The 18350-nt window shown below is 39.2% G+C and overlaps 1 protein-coding gene across 4 annotated transcripts in view; it reads right to left on the reverse strand.

Moving 5' to 3' along the window:
• Window positions 1–18350, reverse strand: part of SLC4A4 (solute carrier family 4 member 4) — a 430044-nt gene that overhangs the window by 273981 nt on the left and 137713 nt on the right. The gene's annotated exons all lie outside the window — the stretch shown is intronic.

Consider the following 18350-nt stretch of genomic DNA (forward strand, 5'->3'; position numbering starts at 1 on the left):
AGTGGCTTTCCTTGCCTACTTTGGTCACCCCAGCAGAGCCACTGCCCCCACGCCCTCTGGCTGGCTGTTCCAGCCCAACCATGGTGCATGACTTTCCCATAAGGGGCATTCAACCTCCCACTGTCACGCACGAAGGCCCAACTGCATATATTACACAACCATTACCCCAGCCACTCTGACAATCTCCCCCAGTTCCAGCAATGCCTACAGACATGCCCCCTGCCCTCTCCACAGTGCTGGCTCCCTACACCTAGCCTTTGTTCTAGAAACCCAGAGAGGGTTGGAGTTTGACTCATCTCAGGGAATGTTGGCCCTGGGCCCTGGCTTAAACCTACACTCCTGACCTCTCTGATCATCCTAAAAGCCATCTTGAAGACCACAGCCTACTCGAAGTCTTGTAGGAGGTACCATGCTTCTTATTCTGGGTCCTGTCCAGGCCAAGCAGTCTCCTAGCTCCTAACAGCCTGGGGAACCTCTCTACAGAGCAACCTGAGACCAGGTACAGGTCTCTCAATCAATGCCTGACCAGGTACCTGTAGCTCAATCAATGTGTCTTCAATTACATAAGTGTAAGTTCTTAATAAAGAGTTCTAGGGTATACAGTGGTTCCTACAACTACACACACAAAAAAGTGCTATTCATTTCCTTAGCACCTGTCTCCAAAGTCCCTGTTTCCTATGGCGTAAACAATAGAAAGACTGGTCAGTAGCCAACTGGCTGAAGTCATACATCCTTCACACCACTTTTCTACCTCATGGACAGCAAAAATGAGAGTCTCTTAACTCAGCTTATTCAATAATTCATTCAAACTCAAGATAAAACTTTTCTCTGAAAATATAAATGAGGCTCACATTATGAACACCTAGAGGTGTTAGACATTCTCCTTCAGAAAAGATGTTATGAAAATAAACATAATAGCTAGACTAATAAATAAAAGTTGCTAAGATTTCTCTAAAGTTGAACCCTACAGAACATTTTCAGCTGAAGAGTGAAAGGAGTTTTCAATGGAAAGAGTGAGCACATAAACTGAAGATAGAGCCAAGCAATGAAATGAAACTGGCCACTCATCTATGAGGCCAGAAGAATGAAAACCAAGTCCCATCTCATCATCAGAAACCCTTCTCCAAACTAGGAAGCACAGAACCTACCCATATCTGAACCTGAACTACTTCCTGTTGATACTTTCTAACCTAGAGATGGCCCCAGCATCCAACTGATAAACATTTTCCAGGATGTGAAACTTGTCATAGGAAAACTGAATCTCTTTTCCTGTGTTGTTGACTGTGTAAGCAAAGGACTCTCACTGTTGCCAGAAGAGCTAGATAATTTCTCTGAAAAGTGTGGAATACACATTTGACCATATTTATATATTTGGGGACTTATAAAACTATTCTTTTAAAAATTGATAAATGTTAGTCTTTAAGCATCAATATAAATTATAAAACACCACCAACCTTAAAACAGTCTTTCACAAGGCTGTGCAGAAACTAAGCCTTTATTTGTCTCTGTTCTGTGCCTCCTCCTTTCTCCAAGTAAGGCTGCTTGCAGATCCCAGTATGAAATTAGCACACCCGTGATTGACACTGCCTAACAGTAGCCCTTATATAAATATGCCTTTTGATGACCTGTATATTAGTTCACATGTCTTCTCTGGAATTAAGACAACTCATGGGGCATTTATTACTAACGTTTTATTATATCAGCGAGACTAAATTTAAAATAATAACAATAATCAACATTTGTGTGGCAGTTCATGGTTCACAAAATGCTTTTAAATACATTATCTCATTTGAAGCTCACAAGCCTCAACCAAGATGGGGAATGAAAATGGAAACAGAGCCTCAGATAGGTCACAGTACTATTAAGTGGCAGAAGCAGAATTTGAACCAAGGTCTTCTAAATTCAAATCCTATGCTCTTTATACTTTGCCAAAAGAAATGGATGTATTGATAAATTTCAAAATTATACATAAGATTCACCAATGCTAAATTATACATAAGATTCACCAATGCTGGCTGGGCATGGTGGCTCAAGCCTATAATCCCAGCACTCTCGGAGGCTGAGGCAGGCGGATCACTTATGGTCAGGAGTTCAAGATCAGCCCTGCCAACATGGTGAAACCCTATCTCTACTAAAAATACAAAAATTAGCCAGGTGTGGTGGCACTTCCCTGTATTCCCAGCTATTCAGGAGGCTGAGGCAGGAGAATCACTTGAACCTGGGAGGCAGAGGTTGCAATGAGCCGATATCACGCCACTGCACTCCAGCCTGGGCGACAGAGCTAGATTCTATCTCAAAAAAAAAAAAAGATTCACCAATACATTAATTCCTTTTGCCAAAGTGTGTGTGTGTGTGTGTGTGTGTGTGTGTGTGTGTGTGTGTGTGTGTGTGTATGAAGCCAGAAAGGTAGATGTAAGGATAAGTAATTATCTTCTACAGCAACAACCACACACATGAAAACAAAGATCAGACAGTTTCTAACCATCTCTGTGTAATATGACTTCACAGAGAAGATGTATGATGCTACACGGCAGCTCCAGTGCTCAGGGGGAGTAACAGGGCCAGTAAGCAAAAGAAGCTCAGAGTGTCTACCTGGAGAAGCAAACTCATTCCATGATGCTGGTGGTTCCCAGCACAAAGGCTGTAGCAGCATGCCTCTGGGCAGGGCACAGTTAATGCAGATTCTTCTGGGACTCTGTCCCACAGCCAAGTCTCTAGCTGAGTTTTACAAGGACCTCTTTGTCTTAGGCCTCCTCCCAATACATGGGAAACCTCAGAACATCTCTTGCCACTGGGTGCAACTAAGTTTGGCCACTTGGTATTACTGGCTCTCAAGGGTGGCCAACTAGTTGAGCCAAGATATATTTCCAATACTTCTCAGTCCTACAAACAACCTATACATTGTAAAAACTTACCTTATCTTTAATAGAAGATTAAAGGATATTTTTTCCAATAATACTTTAAAATCCAGATGAAAGAACGAACTAATATCCAATGAAAGATAATTTCTTATGTTCTGCCCTTTATTTTCTATCACCTAGCCAACAAGGCAAAATGATATGTCTGTGAAATGACAGATCCGCAAGGACAGAACACTTTTAATGTGTATGTGTAATAGGTGAATAATTATTTGAGATTATCAACTCAAAAATATGCCAAACACACATAAGTTAACCACTTTTTTAAATTAAGAAAATACTAAGGAGACAGCACACATAATCAGCAGAAATCATCAAATCATATTTCCATCTCCCCAAATATCTTTTGATTTTTAAAATATTATAATTTAGTCTACCATGTATAAAAGTACTAATGGTCCCAAAAGAAAAAGTACACCCAACTCTGAATAAAAATAAATTTCAGGAACGTAGAGTTTTGCCATTTTTCCAGATGTTTCTTTTAACATAGAAATGCTGCATGCCATTAAGAGGTACAAAGTGAATTTTCAGGTTAACAGCTTATTGATCATTATACATGAGACAAGTCAACTTATAACTATTGCAAAACACAACTTAGTATATTTCTACATATACATTTAAATGCATGTAAATCCAAAGAGAAGAGAGTAGATGAATAACTCTTCAGTAGGCTCAGGGAAAACGACTGAAGAGAGACTTTTACTTTCTGCTCCATTATTTATGCTCTGTATCACATAGCTTTTTATTTTCCATATTGTTTAAACTATGAAAATAAAAACACAGTCATATTTTATTTGTATCACATATAAAAAGAAAGAAAATGAAAAAAAAAAAAACAGGTTAAAAAGAGTTGGTTCAATTCTTGGACCACTGTATCATTGTATTCTTGGACCACTCTATCATTCAGTGGTTGTTACACCTTAGATTTTGTCTAAGGTTGTTAAACAACCACTGAATGATACAATGCCTTAGAAATGGAGGACGGAGGACAGGCACGGTGGCTCACGATTGTAATCCCAGAAGTTTGGGAGGCCAAGGCTGGTGGATCATGTGAGGACAGGAGTTCAAGACCAGCCTGGCCAACACGGTGAAACCCCTGTCTCTACTAAAAATACAAAAATCAGCTGGGCATGGTGGTATGTGCCTATAATCCCAGGTACTCTGAAGGCTGAGGCAGGAGAATCGCATGCGCCCAGAAGGCGGAGGTTGCAGTGGACTGAGATCACAGCATTGAACTCCAGCCCGGGAAAGAAGAGGAGAGGGGAGGAGAGGGGAGGGGAGGGGAGGACAGAAAGAAAGAAAAGAAAGAAAAGAGAAAGAAAGAAAGAAAGAAAGAAAGAAAGAAAGAAAGAAAGAAAGAAAGAAAGAAAGAAAGAAAGAAAGAAAGAAAGAAAGAAAGAAAGAAAGAAATGGAGGACTGAGCAGATGCTGCAATAAATAAGCATATTTGATTTAAAATAAGTGACATAATTAAGGGTTCCTCAAAATGAAAAGGCAGGAGAGAAAAGGCAGTTTTCTTTTCCAATCAATTTTGAAGAATTATGAAAAGGAATTCGGTTCTATAATTGCTTCCTCTTTTAGGAAAATCAAGGTAAAACCTCTGAAAATTTCTTCTGTTGGTATTTCAAAGGATGTATACATCCCACAACGAAAGTACCAGTACAGGGGTTACTAGATATACACCTAGGGTTTGCAGCTTCAGGGTCTAATCTGTCCCCTCGGCTCAAGAGACAATCCCTCACCAGCTGTAAGTATAGAGAGATACAGCAACAGTTCTGTTCCTGTGTGTTTGAGTATCACGAGAAAAGTCTCGAAATCCAAGCAGATAACTCCTAAATCCACATCTATAACCATGATGTTCCTAAATTCAGTCTATCTCCAATGATCTACATTCCCAATTATCACTCCCTACAGAAATGAGCTGTTTACCACTTCTAACATTGAAATTGATTTCCCCCAATCAACCATATATAAAAATTTAACATCTAAAAAAGTATACCTTATGCCTTCAGCAAATCTAAATGCCTGAAATTATAGCACAGTAAATACTAGTCTCAGAAAAGCAATGAGTTGTAAATCATTTGTTTGACTGAGTAAGATTGGATTTTCGTCATAGGAAAAAACTAAACTGTCTTTTTGACTGGTGACTTATGTTATAAATTAAATATAACTGTATATTATGTTTATAACAATTATGGACACCATTCATTCTTTACATATCACTAGCAGAAGAAAGCCAACTACTTTTGAAGCAGCAAGTCCTAAAGTTTAAATTAAAAGAGGACCTACAATAAAACAGAAATCAGTTTGGTAAAGGGTTATCCCTGTCTTTAGTCCTAAATCCAGTGGCATATGTGTCTTCTGTAATTAATGGCAAAATCTCTCTCACAAGCAATTTCCAGATGCCATCCTTAAAATACAGTTAATCAGTCTTTGATTCATCATGAGCTCGGGAATGCTCTCCTAACAGGCACGCTTGCTAGCTCACAGCAAAAGAAATATTACCACCCACTCCACTGCCATTGAAAAAACATTTCAAACATGTTTAATCTCCTTCAGGGCCAGTTGTAGACATTCTTCCCCTAGCCAGGTTCCAACCCATTTTAAAACATCCAAACACGAACTTATATCAACCCATGATCTAATGTGATGAGTTTACCAAGGTCTCCAACAACCTGAATCACATGCCAAGGGAAATACAATGAACAGGCCATTCTGTAGAGTGAAGACAAGCTCCACACCTGTCAGTGGGAATCTGTTTGACTGTAGCCCAAGGCAGCTTCACAGAAGACACCTTTCTTAACTGGGAGAATGTGCTTCTCCCTTAAATTCAAAGGAATCTTACTGCTTCTTTTATTTAGTTTATTTTTGGAATTTTCCCCTCATTCCAGAAAGAACTGAAGGTAGTTACTAATATGCTTCCATTTTTTAGGGGAACATACAAACTCTTCCTGGACATTTTTGCCACGTTAAGTTCTCCTTTGTATCCATTAGGGAACTGAAGACCTTCACTTTTTTCTCAGAATTTCTTTATCATATACTCCAAAAACCAATTGCATAATAATTACCTCACCCTTCCCTGATGTTATGAAAGCTTGCCCTTCCTGCTGATTCACAGTGAGACAACAGCTCACACAGTGCGTGCTTTCAATATGAGCGCTTAGACTAAGAGTGACAGGGATACGTTATAAGTTGTAATGTATGCCCTGAAAGTTCAAAACACATGAGGTGGAAAGAAAAATAATTATCCCAAACATAAGTTCGAAAAGAATTATCTAACCGGATCTGAAGCCCCACCACTGAACTGACCGTGCAGAAAGACTTTTTATGTGATACCATCAGTCTACCAACTCATGAAACCAGCTCAGTGGAATTTGGGAAACTTGACTAGTCTGTAATCAAGATGTTGTTAAGGGTATCATCAATTGCATTATACAAAGTCTTCTTTATTTCTTTCTGGAATTTTTTTTTTTTTTTTTTTTTTTTTTTTTTTTTTTTTTTGACCAAGTCGCCTAGGCTGGAGTGCAGTGGCGTGATCTTGGCTCATTGCAACCTCCACCTCCCAGGTTCAAGCAATTCTCATGTCTTAGCCTCCCGAGTGGCTGGGACTACAGGTGCATACCACCACACCCGGCTAATTTTTGTATTTTTAGTAGAGACTGGGTTTCACATGTTGGCCAGGCTGGTCTTGAACTCCTAACCTCAGGTGATCCGCCTGGCTTGGCCTCTCAAAGTGCTGGGATTACAGGTGTGAGTCACCATGCCCAGCCTCATTCTGGATTTTATGTTGGTAATACTTTTGTTTCTCCTAAGCAAATGATTTGCTTTTAAGTTGTGGTCTGTATTAATCAAGTAAGTAGTCAAGTTTCATATTTTGCCTTGGCAGGTAGAAATCTTAAAAACAAAAGTGAAGCTGGGCGTGGTGGCTCACCCCTGTAATCCCAGCACTTTGGGAGGCCAAAGTGGGTGGATCACGAGGTCAGGAGTTCAAGACCAGCCTGGCCAAGACAGTGAAACCCCGTCTCTACTAAAAATACAAAAAATTAGCCAGGCGTGGTGGCAGGCGCCTGGAATCCCAGCTACTCAGGAGGCTGAGGCAGGAGAATCGCTTGAACTTGGAGGGCGGAGGTTGCAGTGAGCCGAGATTGCGCCACTGCACTCCAGGCTGGGCAACAGAGTGAGACTCTGTCTCAAAAAAAAAAAAAAAAAAAAAAGAGAGACATACTCATACTATGTGACCGTAACTATTCAATGATTTACATTTGTCCTTTCCTTTTTCGTTTGTACCTATCTTTTTTCCTTTCATTTTTCCCACCTGTTTATTATTATTTCAATTCAATATACATCCTATATTGTACAGCAGCTATTGGGAAAAAGCAAGAAGCAAAGTATTGTGAATATCTTAGTCAGGTATCAATCTGAACAAATAACCAGAAAAATTTCAGAATCCCAGGCAATCCAAGTTTAAGCATAGTTTCATGTTCATCTATCTAAACTACATTTTATAGAGCACTGGAAAACTCTGTATTTTATATCAGAGAAATAGTACAAGCAATTCACTTTTTATTGCAGAGACATGAAAATCTATAGAAACATTAAAGTCACACCCTCAATTATACCAAAACTGTACTTAGTCCCGCCTTACTTCCTAGAACTTAGTTACTAGAACTAAGGAGGGGCTAAATATAGTTTTGCTATAACTGGGAAACCACCATCTGAACATAAAACTGAGCTAAAGGCCAAAATAAAATTTAGTCTCTTCTTTACCTTCATTCTTTCTCAACCAGTTTGTAGTGATAAGTCAAAAATCACATATTTAACTCACCAGAAAAGTACTACATTTTCATCTAACTACATTTAAGTTAGATCATATTATAGACTCAGGTTTTATAATTGAGACTACTGCTAATTAGTTGAATAGAAGATAAATTTAGAATTTTTGTTTCCTTCTATAAATTTATCTTAAGTCATGAGAAAGTGTCTCTTGCCTTTTAAAATTTGAGTTCTTCACCATATCTAACTTATCACCTCCATTTATTCAACTAGACTGTTATTTCTTACAAAATGGCTCTGTTCTTTTGGCATGATGTTAATTGTAGGTCCTTACATTTGGAGCTTTGATTCTGTCTTGACCAAAATTCTTTGGTGCCTCCACTTCCATGTAAATTAATATTAATTATTTTGGTAAATTTTAATCTGATTTTTATTATTTTCTACAGCTCAACATCTCTGACAAATACTCCAAGCTAATTCATTAACATAAACCGAATAACAGGACCAAAGAAGAGGTTTTCTAACATTGCTCAGGTTTTACATTTTCCCAAAGATTTTTCCCAGAGCCACTAGGATCTTGTGAATCTAAATAGGCCCAATAGTTTAGCTTTGACAGTTTCTCAACCACATAATATACAAAATCACCTGATGGGTTTGTATCATATGAGAAATCTAACCTCAATTCCTTTCTGGAGTGACCTCACAATTTCCCTTGAAACACTGAAGACCCAGATACCCAGTCATATGTGCTAAAGCAATTACAGAAGGGATTTATTTATTAAACATTAATCCCCTTGTCATGCAGAGTACCTAGAAAATCCCTGATGCACTTCTGCACTGAAACTTCACTGGAAACAAATTTTTCTAAGTCTCCAAAGACCTTTCCCTTGAGAAGTCGAATAGGTCTTTCTCAAGTCTTCAATCCCCTTGACCTCTATGCTTCAGTTAGCACTGTTGAAATTCTCTCCTCGCATGGTTTCCCTGGGTGTTCTCTGTGTTCTTCTACTACCTCTTTGTCTCATTTGCTGACTATTCTTTTTGCCTGCCTCCACCCCCTTGGCTGGTGGCTGCTCCTAAGGTTCCAAATTCAGCTTTCTGCATTTCTCCCTCAATAGTCACCACGATGATACATATCCACACGCATTACTGAATTATCACCTTGCATAAATGCCTCCAAAGTCAGTGGCCAAGACTTGTGCTCTCAAACTGTAATCCTGTCTAGTAACTGACTGGTCATCTCAGGATATGATCGCTGACATCTGAAAAGCAGTATCTCAAAAACTGAGCTTTTTTTTTCCTAACCCAGCAGACTTTCCCAAAGCCCTCCTCTAAACCCTCATTACTTTAAATCTAGGTTACAAAACAGCTCCCTAATACTTTCTCCACCCTTAGCTCCACGACTCCAACCTATCCTAGATGTTGCTGCCTAAATAATTACCAATATTGGTCATTTTCAGCACATTTCATATACTCAAGAATTGATGGCACTTTCCTACTGTCCCTCGAATCAAATCAATAATCAAATTCATCCCAAATTATCCACGGCCACCTTGTCCTAGCCTGTGTCCTTGCTGTCTTGCTTACTGTTACTAACATGTCAAATGTGACTTGCTTCACTTCCAAACCTACATCCTCACATATACCTTTCTTCCTCGTCTCTGTCTGCCAGTTTGTTTCTCTCTTCCTTCATTATCCAACTCAAAATTCAGATCCTTCCTCAGCCAGCCCCATATCTTTGGCATCACTCTCTTAATCACTCAATACTCTCATTTGCACTGTCTTTTTTCCACTTATTGATATGTTACTTTGCAAGTGTTCTCAACTTGTGTTGGATGTACACGTTCTCTCTCTGCTAGATTATAAAACTCCTTGGAAGCAGGGAATTTCTCTTGCATAATAACATTTTAGTTCTTATATAAGAACATTTAGAATATGTTGGTACTACTTACAGTGCAGTACTAGCAGGTATCCATTAACTAGTTGTAATTAACAAAGTAGTTGTTATGGCTGGACAATGTCATAATTCTATATCCTAATCCGATATAAAAAATGCATATCCAAAACACATTTCAAACAAGACTCTGAGGGAATCCCATTTTCTTCAATAAAAAGTTTTAAGTGATTCTATTACTGGCCTTTTCCCTATTTAAATGAGCTTTATTTCCTTTCTTTTGTTTTCCTTGTTAGCTTGTCCACCTGCTGAAAGGAAGGCACATAATTTCTTATCTAACCTAATTATTTACCCCTTCCTGCCTGTACTGGAATCCTGGCTTCCACACCTGCTTTGCTCAGTGCTACTCCCAGAGGTATAAGAAAGCATATTCCCAAGGTCAGCCCAGGCCTCAGCTTAAGTCCCTAATGTCTGAGAACCTAGAATGTAATTTCACCAGCCCACCTAAAAGTAAAGAATCAGCCTGCAGTTTGCTGAAAGATACAAAGGTTATGCATATTTTGATGCCAATCATACAAAAAAAAAAGAAAAATCAGAATTAGGATTGATTTTTTTTAACTCCTAAGATGGAATGAGAGAAATACCACAGATTTCTACATATCATTTCCACTGAGATTTTTTTAACTGAATAAATAGCTGAACCACACAATATGTCTCAAATGAGGATACTGGCCTGATGGCTCACAACACCCTTCAAAGCCCTTCTAAAGACCCTATTCTAGGCCAGGCACAATGGTTCCTGCCTGTAATCTCAGCACTTTGGGAGTCCAAGGTGGGTGGATTACCTGAGGTCAGGAGTACAAGACCAGCCTGGTCAACATGGTGAAACCCCGTCTCTACTAAAATTACAAAAATTAGCAAGGCGTGGTGGCACACACCTTTAATCTCAGCTACTCGGGAGGCTGAGGCAGGATAACCGTTTGAACCTAGGAGGTGGAGGTTGCAGTGAGCCGAGATCGCGCCACTACACTCCAGGCTGGGCAGCAGTGTGAAACTCTGTCTTGGGAAAAAAAAGAAAAAAAAAAAAAGAAAAATCCCCTACCCTACGTTTGCTCTCTGACTCCTTGATTTCAGGCCAGACCATCAAGTGCTGCACAGACTGTCTCTATCAAAAAGCAGGTGCTCTGACATTTTCAGGGAATCTCTCTGAAAGAAAATCACTTAGAAAACATAGGCCTAAACTTATATATCCCAGATCTGCCACTTACGCTTTCAAGTAAGTCACCAGGCAAGACAGAATCCATTTAGGTGAAAGGCCGTTCTGTACGCTACCCCTTTCTGGCACAGCCTCCCCTAGACTACCAGAAACAAGTGATATTAAAATGCAACTGGTAAGTATTAGAAGTCAAATGAATATGGACAGCTGATAAATGCATACTGGTGGACAGAGATTTAAAAATGACTGAAAGATCATTCTAATCATTTAAGATGTCAATTGAAAGATATCAGGATAAGATAACATATTAACTCCTGGGAATTTTCATCACCATCAGTAGTAGATGATATAAAGTCATGAAAAAAGCTTAACTTGGCATAAAAAAAGAAAGATACTCCCAAGTCAATTATTCATATTGAATTCTTAAGAAATTAGTTAATAGAAAATATTTTGTTTTGACTTATAGTCCAGAGTCAGCTTCAGGGGAAAATGAATTAACATTTTGTTATTTCTTTCGTATTGAGAGTAATCATTGGACTACAACCAGAACCACGAGAATCAAAATTTTTCATTTTGAACTTGCATAAAGAAACCCAGAGTAAATACAGCATCAATGAGACTTTACTATCAATGAAGGAAAAGCACTAGCACAACACTACAAGATGTATTTGATGAACATACATTTCTGATTTAAAACACAAAGGCCATACTGTACATTGAAGATAGAAAAACTATACTGCCAAAGGCATGAGCACAAAAGGTCAAATGCCAGCTGGTATTAGTAATGGAAAAATGAGCCCATAAATGAAACACCAAACAACACTCAAAAGCCTATAAAACACAGGCCAATCCTACTGCTTCTTCAAGAAGAATGGCTAACATTATCAGAATGTATGCAGATCACAACTTACGCCTTTCCCACTCTTTGTACTTCTGAAGTGTGAAATGCTATTTTTATCAAGTTTTCTAAAAATGCACAATTGTATTTCATTTCATTTTAATTTTTATACTTTGAATGTCTGCTTTCCTTCCTATTAGATCTTTCTTCCTGTTGCTTTCTGTTCTTTCTAGAATGAGTTGTATAGCATGGCTTTATATAATGTATACTGGCAGCCTGCTATAATGTATAATGTGTACTGGTAACTTGCCTAGAAATACTACCACTCATCCTTCTTAGGACACAGACATCTAATTAGAAGACTATAATCAGGCCAGGCAATCTGCCTGAACAATACCCAGAGTGAAAGCATGAACTCCAGCGTCAGACAAACCTGGCTTAAGTCTGGGCTCTGCCATTGACTAAAGGCATGACCTCAAGAAGTTACTGTTATCTCATTAAAAGCCAAGTTAAAAAAAAACAAAAACCTCATAATAATTCTAAAAATAATAATATTTACCTCACAGTGTTTTATAAAGATTCAGAGAGAGAATGAATTTCAGAATGTACAACATAGTCCCTGGCACATAATAAAACCTGCCAAATTTTGAAGTAGTAACAATAAAGGTTAGAGTAACACTTCTACCGTTTACTTGTAACCTTAAAGTTTCTCATTCATAAATTGGAAATAACAATATTAATCACACAAGATTGTTATAAAGATCAACAGAGAAAAACTAAGCAAGAATACTGTTTAATGGTATAGCTATACACAAATATGAGGCAGTGTTTTCTGAGTTTCATAATCCATGACAACACGTAGTATTTGGCCTAACTTTGCACAAAGTTATAGAAAACTGCTTTGGATAATTCCATTTGGTTGGTTGTTTCTGTATTTCTACACAGCCCAAGAAGAGACACATGCTAGGGAAAAATCCTAAGTCTCCAAAGCAAATGGTCCTTTGACAATACAAAACTAAGTAGCCACCAGCTGATCAGTATGAAAGCATATGGTCCTTTATATCCAGTGCTTTTAAGCGTTTGGTCTTGTGATGACTTCCAAGTGAATCCACACGGAGTGTTTTTAGAAAACACTCCCAGACTCTAGACAGTGTGGCAATTCCTCAAGGATCTAGAACTAGAAATACCACTTGAATCAGCCATCCCATTACTGGGCATATACCCAAAGGATTATAAATTATGCTGCCATAAAGACATATGCATACATATGTTTATTGTGTCACTATTCACAATAGCAAAGGCTTGGAACCAACCCAAATGTCCATCAATGATAGACTGGATTAAGAAAATGTGGCACATATATACCATGCAGCCATATAAAAGGATGAGTTCATGTCCTTTGTAGGGACATGGATGAAGCTAGAAACCACCATTCTGAGCAAACTGTCGCAAGGACAGAAAACCAAACACTGCATGTTCTCACTCATAGGTGGGAATTGAACAATGAGATCACTTGGACACACAGTGGCAAACATCACATACCAGGGCCTGTCGTGGGGTAGGGGGAGGGGGGAGGGATAGCATTAGGAGATATTCCTAATGTAAATGGCAAATTAACGGGTGCAGCACACCAACATGGCACACGTATACATATGTAACAAACCCGCACATTGTGCACATGTACCCTAGAAATTAAAGTATAATAATAAAAAAAAAAAAACCACTTCCAGGGTCCACCCAAATTTACTTATGCAAAATCTCTGAGAGTGAAGCCCAGAAATCTGAACTTTTTTTTTTTTTTTTTGAGATGGAGTCTCGTTCTGTCGCCCAGGCTGGAGTGCAGTGGCGCAATCTCCGCTCACTGCAAGTTCCACCTCCCAGGTTCATGCCATTCTCCTGCCTCAGCCTCCTGAGTAGCTGGGACTACAGGCGCCCGCCACCACACCCGGCCAATTTTTTGTATTTTTAGTAGAGACAGGGTTTCACCGTGTTAGCCAGGATGGTCTCGATCTCCTGACCTTGTGATCCGCCCACCTCGGCCTAGCAAAGTGGTGGGAATACAGGCATGAGCCACCACGCCTGGCCAGAAATCTGAAATTTTAACAAGACCTCCTAGTGATTCCAATGCTCATTTAAATTTGAGAATTCCTGCTTCAAAGTTTTGTTATGAAAAGCCATAATAAGCATAGCTAACACTTGTTACTATGCAAAAATTGTTCACTAGAAAACAAAAGAGTACCAAACAGACTAGATGAGATTTTAATCTAAATACAAACTTGGAAATAGAGTAGCCAAAGTTCAAAAAAATCAATATTTAATTTTTCCTTTAAATGCATCTTTTCAGTGACATCTCATAGAGTAATATGAAAATTGTTTTATGAGAATTGTTTTACAGCTGGTTATTATTGTACATTCAGGTTTCTCTAGTGCTCCAGATGTTGACTTTACTTCTCTTAACACCTGCCCACTTGCCTGTGCCTGCAAAATAAGCAGGGGTTAAACATCAGCATACTTTCAGGTTCTGATGCTTCATCAAGCCCCCGCCCCCAGTAAACTTGCCTGAAATACTACCACCCATCTTTTTGAGGCTACAGACACAGAATGAGAGGACTGTGATCAATACAGGCCATCTGCCCTCAGCCTCCCCAGGTGAGCCAGTGGCGGTAATCACCACACAGAGCACCACTGACAGTACCCACCTCACTCACAGCAGTTCTTCCAACCTAAGAGGTTACCAGGAGTCAGGATAGGTTCACGAAGAACATGTCATGACAAGAAAGCCTTACTTCCTTTTTTGACTAAATGACAGCATCATTTATCTTGAGTTAAGCAAATATCTAACCCTATGCTCTACTAACTTAGCAGTGCTGTATGTCGATTCCTTGATGCAGCGCTTAAGGTTTTGCTCACTATGGAGCACATTATGGCATCTGAATGTCACACTGAGGCACTTGACACCTGAGACTACTGAGACTCTGCCCAGCTATTCAAGAGCTGCAGAGATCAATTTCTCAGCACATCTGTAATCTACCGCTACAGGACACCAGTTGGAAAGCTCACTCTAAGGAATATTACTGCGTGACTAAATAACGGCCTCATCAGATTCCCCATTGAGGGCACTAGTCTGTTAGAGAAGTAGGTGGGCATGTAGTTACCCCAAGTGTCTAAATCAGGGAACATCAGGAAACCAGAGGTAACCAGGGACAACATAAAGCTCAAAACAATCAGCAAAACTCAAAATGTAAGAATATAGACATATAAAAGAAAAGAATGGGGAGCAAAGAGGTTCCAAGACCAAGGTGCACAGGTGAGTTCATCATCCTTGTTTCATCCTTGTTTAAATGCAAAGAGCCAAATAAATACAAAAACAGAGTTGACTGGTAAGCCAAGATCACCCTGAAGAAGTAATATACTGTTTTATCTAACATTTTTAGCAATGACTTGAAGGAAGATAAATACATAGAATATAGCTTATAAAAAACACGACGTCACCTAAAGCTAAGAGATATTACAACTTATTCTAATTTTCAAGGGATATTATGTGGAAAAATGATTAACTGTATTATCAAGAGCAAAACTAAGACCAAAGGGTCAAAATCTCAGGAAGGCTAACTCTGAGTCAATGTAATGAAAGGCATTTTAGCAAATAAAACCATCCACAAACGGAACGGACCACCATGCAAGGCAACTGGCTCTCTGGCCCTAGGAGCGTGAATCATGATCAGTCAGAAAAATCACAGCAAGGATTCTGTTTTGGTGAGAAAGAGATTAGCTGGCCTTTAAAGTCCTTTTACACTCAAATTCTATGAAAAACATTTTAAGTAGAAACCAAGTCTTTCTATCATTAAAGGAGTAGTAATGAATCTGGCAAAGAGTATAAAATCTAAAATGATTCCAGTCTAAATTACAAGTAGACGCCATTTATTTCCATTCTAGGAAATATAACTGATAGAGGCTAATTTTTACCTATGACATCATACTACTCCCAGCATTACTTTTACTACCCTTATCACTGTGGGTTGTTTCCCATATAAGTTTAGACTTTAGAAGTCAAGACAAAGGGGGAAAAATGACTTTATTCCTGAAAGCTGACTGCTGAGAAAATTGTAAGATGATTGTTCACTCTCCTCATTTAGCATAAGGAAGCAAAAAGAGGAGGCATCTGCAGCAAGAGGACTATAAAAAGCTCATCAAGCACTTGGGTCTGAAAGGATGACACCATGGACCAGCCTGAGATCAGCTTACATTGAACTCTGCAGGGAAGTTCCCTAGGCCCTGGAACACATGCAAAACCAGTGGAAATGTTGTAGAGGAAAAGTAATCAAAGTTTCATACACAATCTGATTTGGTCTCCCATTTCTGTAAATAGCAACACATTCTTAATGGACACAATCTGGTGGTCTAGTTCCATGACTCTTAAGGAAAGAAAGTGGGGATATAGAAATAATGTTGACTCAAAAACCACTCCCCTGACTGCCTAACATTTTCTTCTCTGGAAATTGGGGTAACAAGGCTATGGACTTGGCACATATTAGAGAGGAGTGACCTTCACACCCTCTCCTGTCAAGATTCTGTCGGCTTCCCACCCACAAAAATCAAGATATTCAAAGCAACTGAGGCAAACCTAGTGCGACCTTGTGTGACTCTGACGACAAGAAAGAGAAGCTCCCCATGGGTCAAATGTCAGGAATGCACACATCTCAGCTATTGCAGACCCTCTGCACCTAGATTCTCCTCCTATTCCTAAAAACATCGCCATAAAAGAGCACACAAAGATGGAATTGAGGTTTTCATTCAAATGCTTCAAAAGGCAATGAAAGAGAAATGAGGATCATGGGAGGAGGGAGATAGGGGAATGAAGGTTCTAATCATGCTCCAGAATATAAAACAAATCAGCAGAATTCTGGTCTTTGTTGCTACACTGACCACAGTTTTGGGTCATCATAAAAGACGAAGAGTGGCATACCTTTTTGGAAATGCATGACAGAACACTTGGTAGGTATTTTCATAATAAAATTTCACTCATCAAATTTACTAACCAAGTCCATTCGGCATTTTCAGACCTCAACTTTCAATGTAAGAGTCCCTTTTTCGTTGCATATTTGAAAAATCCAGTCACCAGTCACAGATGTCCCACTCATTAGTACAGATTCCCAGGGTTTCTGGTCTAGTCAAAAATCTATGCAAGCATGGGAGCTCATTCCTGTAATCTCAGCACTTTGGGAGGCTGAGGCAGGAGGATCGCTTGAGCCCAAAAGTTCGAGACCAGCCTGGGCAACATAGTGAGACACTGTCTCAAAAAAAAAAAAAAATCAGTCAGATGTGGTGGCACACACCTGTGGTCCCAGCTACTCAGGAGGCTGAGATGGAAGGATCTCTTGAGCCCAGGAGGTTGAGGCTACAGTGAGCCCTGATCACGCCACTGTACTCCAGCCTTGACAATAGAGTGAGACCTTGTCTTCAAAAAAAGAAAATATATCAGCTAGGCACGGGGGCTCACGCCTGTAATCACAGCACTTTGGGAGGCCAAGGTGGGCGGATCACCTGATGTCTGGTGTTCATGACCAGCCTAACCAACATGGAGAAACCCCGCCTCTACTAAAAATACAAAATTAGCCAGGCATGGTGGCACATGCATGTAATCCCAGCTACTCAGGAGGCTGAAGCAGGAGAATCACTTGAACCCAGGAAGCGGAGGTTGTGGTGAGCCGAGATCACGGCATTGCACTCCAGCCTGGGCAACAAGAGTGAAACTCCGTCTCAAAACAAAACAAAACAAAAAAAACCCCATCTTTAGGGATGCCTAAAGTTTTCACTAACTCAGTTAGTTGCCTGTCCACTTGCCATAAACTATACTGCACTGGTCAAATGAATTATTTTCTGGCTTTCCACAGGGCCTACTTTTAATTTTACCAAAGCCATGGCTACTTTTTCTTTCCTAAGAACTCAGACCATTTTTTAATTTATTTTCTGTTCAAATCTCAAGCCAAACTTCTCAAGGTTTTTTAACAGGGTTCACTAAAAAGAAGTAAGTGTTCTTTTTCAGAACTTGTATCCATGAATAAAAACTGAGGTCACCTAAATTAATGTAAGAAAGAAATAACTTGTATCATGTAGTCATCTCATTCAGAAAATTAAAGGGAAACCAAAAAAAAAAAAAAGAGAGAGAGAGAGAAAAGAGATCAAATGTCCTTTGCCTCAGTCACCAGTGCTATGTATTGTTCAAGACAAATCCATAGCTCACATTTCATTGGCAATACTAATGTATCACTATATTTAGTGTGGCATTATAGTGCCTCAAATTATTTTGAAGGAGGAAGACTCTGCCAATAACCCACTGGAGCATTAGAAACATGTAAACACTTAATATAATACATATTGTATATGTATCCCAAAGGGAGAATTCCCCTAACATGTTACATTTAAATGCAATATTAAACATCAATTATCACTTCTCATATCAAGGTTTTATATTCTAATCAGCAAGAGAAAATGAAGATCACACCAGAGTCCATTTTATTTTAAAAATTTCTTAGAACCTTCTAATTTAAACCTAGAAGAGATTTCAGAGACTATCTAGAGTCAAGGCCCCTTGTTTTTTACACAGGAGAAAACTGGGGCTCACACTAGCTTCCCAAGTTGCAGAAAGATATAAACCCATTTAATGCACATCTGGCATTAGATCCCAGGCCTCCTGACATGCATCCTAGTGTT

Source organism: Macaca mulatta, chromosome 5, assembly GCF_049350105.2.
Source record: "Macaca mulatta isolate MMU2019108-1 chromosome 5, T2T-MMU8v2.0, whole genome shotgun sequence".
In the NCBI taxonomy this organism is placed as follows: Eukaryota; Metazoa; Chordata; class Mammalia; order Primates; family Cercopithecidae; genus Macaca; species Macaca mulatta.